This window comes from Phalaenopsis equestris, unplaced genomic scaffold (assembly GCF_001263595.1).
Source record: "Phalaenopsis equestris unplaced genomic scaffold, ASM126359v1 Scaffold208359, whole genome shotgun sequence".
Classification (NCBI taxonomy): domain Eukaryota; kingdom Viridiplantae; phylum Streptophyta; class Magnoliopsida; order Asparagales; family Orchidaceae; genus Phalaenopsis; species Phalaenopsis equestris.
Genome location: NW_018227616.1, coordinates 38,970 through 44,536, shown reverse-complemented (window position 1 = coordinate 44,536; position 5,567 = coordinate 38,970).

The following is a 5,567-nucleotide window of genomic DNA, read 5'->3' as shown; positions in this document are numbered from 1 at the left end:
ATCTTTTCTACAACATAATAGACCGTAACTTCATATAGTTTATGTAAATTTGTTGGGGCATTTACATACATACCATCCGATTCCTATGCATTTACATATCTTAATAACTAAACATTATTTTTGTAAAGTTCATACCACCCAAATCTTTCATACACTATAAAATTATAGCATTGAGAAAGAGAAATACATAGGTGAAGTGTTCTAAATGTAAATAGAACATAAGTGGTATGTCTGTAAATCATACAATATAAAATTATAGAAGAAGTTAACGGATAGTTTCCCCTCTATTTAATCTTCTCCCTGTAGTGTAAACATGTTCGTCTGAGAATGTGGACAATAACTACTTATCGTAGTATAATGTGATTATCACATAATCATCAATTCAATTGGCATCCAATTGCACGCATGCCTAGAAGTTGAACCTAGTGCTCAGAGACTATATTAAGCTACATATTGCGTACACGTATTGTATTTTACTTTATTACCACAGAGCATAAATATAACCACTTATATAACATAATTGTTACCGAGATTCAAATTCTTGTACTTGTCTTATGTAGAAAGATAATTTCGTAGCTTCTTTCTCCATCTTTGTTTTTACTATCTCACCCTTCAACAATCCTTCCTCGAAATTTCACTTGTATTTTCGTGTGTGGACTCTTCACCTATGACGTTTACGCTTTGTGCATCGACCCTCTGGATTCGGCAGTCCTTCCTCGAAAGTTGACTTGTCTTTTTGCGCTTGGATTCTTCACCGACCACGTTCTACGCTTCATGCGTCGACCCTCTAGGTTAGGCAGTCCTTCCTTCGAAAATAGATTGGCGTTCTTTGTGGGCATGTCGTAGACATACCATATGAGTAAACTTGTGTAGATTATGTGAATTTAAGAATTTAATATTTTTCTCATTTTTCATATATTACTTTTAAAGAAAATACATTTTCAAAGTCATTTTAATTTTAGTAAAATGTTGAGATTATCAATTTCTATAACCTCAACTAATTTCATGCAATTATGATTTCGAACATTTGTTTATTTTGTCAAATAAATATATGATATTATTTGTAAATAGTCAGTTTTAATGCAAGTTGAGAATATTTTTATAATTAATAATGTACGAATCAGCATATAGACGCTAAACGAAGCCAAGTAAACGGAGAAAGCTTCTGGCTGTATAAAAGCAGCTATTCTTAGGTCCGGATGTATGGCCCGAGTCCAAACCTAATAATTTCCTGTCCAAAAGATACTTTTATCAAACGCACTAGTTAATTTTTTTGAGCTTGCATTTATATGGAAGCCATTAGACCTTTGATTTTAAATTTAACAATATACTTTCTGGTTCTTAGCTCACATTTGGCAACATTCGCGTCATATTCTATCACTTAGGATCTGTTTGGGGCAGCTGCAGTTTATTGAATAATCTGCAGATAAGTTGATTAAAAATAATCGACTGATAAGCTAGGTGCGGTGATTATTTCAAATTTTTATTTTTTGAAAAGTTAGATCGCTGCCAGAAAGCCGCCATTGCACCTAGATAAGTGCGGTGTGAAAATGCTATTTTCAGCATTTTTAAAATACATAAGCTGTCCAAACACAGTTTATCCGATCAAGTCAGCTGCGTTTACACAACGCCACTGGACCAAATAAGCTACCCCAAACGAGCCCTTAGTTATATGATTATTATTTATAAAATACCTGATTAAAAGCTAAGATGTATGGTTAGAAAATAGCAGCATAAATTTGTTATTCAGCATTTGACATAATTTATCGATGTGAAAAAAAAAAATCATTGTAAAATGAATTAATTAGCTATAAGAATGGATCCTAGTTGTAACATTGCACGACGTTTTGGGTTTAGAGAAAAATTGATGGATGCAAATTAACCTAATAATTAAAAAGGTATTATAGATACATTTTCTTAAATAGCTTAATTATTATTCAATTATTTTTATGTATTTATATCCTTTTTTTTTTAATCAGAATATTATACAAGCGAAGAAAACAAATATATGACAGAAAATGATGTTGAGTAATAAGAATCAAACTTTCGAAAGATGCCTATCGTTATACATAATGATAAAAGAGCTACTTGTCCTTTAGAATTTCCTTTTTTTTTGGGTTGTTTTGTGCATCATCAGTATATATATATATACACACACTCAAATTGATTCTTGCAACATGACTAAAGTTAAACTGCTTATTTAACACTAGAAGTTGTTACTAATAAGAGTATTTGGGTTGCCAACACCAACAATAATAACAAACAAACAGCGACAACGATATGATAGAAAACAAAAAAAATATTTATTTTTTTTATACCAATTTTCATTAATAATATGTATGACCAGGTTGGATATGCAAAGCCAGGTCAAAGCAATGAAAATGAGTTCATTGGAATCCCATGTATTTGATTTATTTTTTGGGTTCATTTCCGCTATCGTTTGATTTTAGCTTTATTCTCATAGCAACAGGCGAGAATCTGTGGTCCGCTTTAGAGACGGATCATTGCCCCTACTCAAATTTAGATTTTTAGTTATATAGGAAGACAATTTGATTTTTTGTCAATCAATAAATACCAATTTTTCTCTTCCTGAAATATTACTTTATTCATCATTGTCTTAATCACTCCCATGTTAAGCCACATCAGAAAAAAAAACATAGTCTAATCACTCCCATGTTAAGCCACATCAGAAAAAAAATAGTTCCGCCCATCGACTTGCTTTAACTTTCTATTGCAAAAATAATTCCTGTGCAAGAAGCTCAATTTATTGCTCTTTGGCGCGTGGTTTCAGGAAGCTTTGGCTCCCCAACAGTAATTCCGGGCCATGCGTTTCCTTTCTTTTATTTATTTATTTGTTTTTAACCACGTGAGGGTTGAATCCGATGCAATGAAATTTTTTTTTTTAACTTTATTTTCACCTTCGAGCCCATTCCAGAAGACTCATCGATATGAAGCATGCAGTCATCCTGATGACTGCACCATCATTCCTCGTTGGTATTAATCGTATTAAACTTCTTAATCCTATACTAATTTCCATAACTACGTGATTTGTTTTAGCAATTAAGAAACCTTGAACAAATAAAGTTGCATAGTCGCTATGTTTTAGAGTAACGAGCAGTTTTGATGATGGGGCAGCGACTGTAGAAGCAACGTCTCTACAGCTTCTCAAGCCAATGATATTTATTGCAGAACAGTACATTTTCCGTGCAGATAAAATTCGGCTCCCTGGCTGCAAACATATGTAAAATTAGAAGGAAACATATTAGATTGCAAGAAATTACTTGGGTCAATACTTTGTGATTAAATTCATTTGTGTTGAATTCAAATTTATTCTGTGAGACATGCTTAAGAAACCAGTCTATTGGTATCTTGAGGAAGAAAAAAAATGAGATAGAGAAGAAGAAATAAATAAAATAACATACATAGACACCCTGTACTGACAACCTGGGATGTTTCAGGGCTCTTTGACACGTTTTATATATAAAAAATAACGGTGACATTGAGAAGAGGAAAAAAAAAAGAGAAAAACTCATTTTCCACGTGTCTATATGGTGTTTATTTGTAGACATAACCATTTTTTTTTAACTTTTTTGTCATCTATCTAAATCTTAAACCCTAATTACCATCTATCTTTTTATCTGGATAGTTATATTGTCTCAATATTTTTGCGTACCATTTTTTAGGATACATGTTAAAATTTTCAATTTTCTTGCCCATTGGTAGTGATATCCATAATAAAGACAAGAACATTTTTAAAGCAAAAAACATGATTACATGTATCTATGAAGATCTTTCTGTGCTCCTTCTGACATCTTTTACATTATCTCTCAGGCTTTGAAGCATTTTTCTCCAAATTGCCTCTTTGGTCGATTTTGTGTTGAGTATTTGCTAGTGTTGATTTGGTTGCTTGTGTTGATTAGCAACCTAACACCTAGGGAATTTGCTAGTCGTGATATCATCCTATTCGAGTCTTAGTCTTTGCTCATCACATTTTCTAGGTATGATCGTCAGTTGCTCGTTCATTTAGGAGATTTTTATTTGCCCGCCCTCAGAGGAGAGTCTCTTGTTTGATCACTTCAGAGGGGAGTTTTAGTCTTCTCTTATCCCAAAAGTTTTTTTTTTCATTTTTTTTTGTTTGAAATCCTCAGAGGGGAGTGTTGTGCTTGCTTGCCCTGGAGAAAAGTCTTCTATTTGCTCACCATGGCTGGGAGTTTTTTGTTTGCTCACCCCAAAGTCGAGTCTTTTATTTACTTACCCTAAAAGGGAGTCTTTTGTTTGTTCGTTCTGGATGAGAGTCTTTTATTTGCTCACCCTGGAAGGAATTTTTTTTACTCTCTCCGGAGGTATTTTTTGTTAGCTCGCCTCAGATGGGAATATTTTGTTTGCTCGCCCCGGAAGGGAGTCTTTTGTTTGCACGTCCCGAAGATAATTTTTTTTTACTCGCTTCAGATGAGAGTTTTTGCTGTTAACTTCTTGTTCGCTCACTCAGAACCAAGTTCCATGAATGTCAGTTGAACTTGGGACAACATTAGAAAAATTTATATCGTAACACAATATAAGTTGTGAAGTAACACTCCCTTTTTTAATGAGGTGTCAAACCCTCAAAATTGACTGAGCTGTGTGCAGGAACGATCAGTCGACTTGTTTCTTATGATGGGTGCTGGCTATTCATTTTGCGGTACTCGCCTTCTAACCAAAGCCTCTAAGCAGAAGATGGAAACGAAATTTCCAACTCCAAATCTGTTGTAGCATGAACAAGTTAATGTGTTCCCTATTAGTAGTGTCTCAAAGATGTGTTTCTCCCCGTTGGTGGTGGTTCCCATCTTATTGGTAGCATTCTCCATGCTCACTAAAGTTTAGAATGTTGAATTCAAATTTATTTTGTGAGGCAAGCTCAACGATCAAAGCGGTAAGGACCTTGAGGAATAAAAAAAAAAAAGATAAAGAATAAAAAATAAATAAAATAAAATGCATAGGCTTGTCCCGTAGCGGCGAACTTGGATATAATCGGGCTCTTTAATCAATTTTATATATATAAAATATGAGTTGCATTAAGAAGAGGGGAGAGTTTTTCCTACACAAGAAAAGTCGAGAGGAAAAAACACATTTTCTATATGCTATGTGTTCGCCGTACTTATAGAGGAATGATAGGGTTTAAAAATAAATATTTGTCTACTTTAATAAAGGAATTACAGTTTATTATGCTATTTTATTAATTCACTGCTTTATTATTATGAGAGTTACAAATCTTATTATGCTATTTTATTAATTCACTGCTTTATTATGAGAGTTACAAATTTTTTATGATATTTTTTATTAATGCCCCGTTTTAATCGGGAAGTTATAAATCTTTATGATTGTTTTATTAAGATCCCACTTAAATATGAGAGTTACATATCTTTATGATATCTTTTTTAAGTCAAAATTGATTTTAGCACATTTTTGTTATCTATATTTTTATTTGGACTCTAGATTAATGTCAAACTGTGATCTCCCCAATTATTTCGTAGATCGAAGTTTATATGATTCACCATTACATTGGTGTTTAACAGTTTGAAAGATTTTAA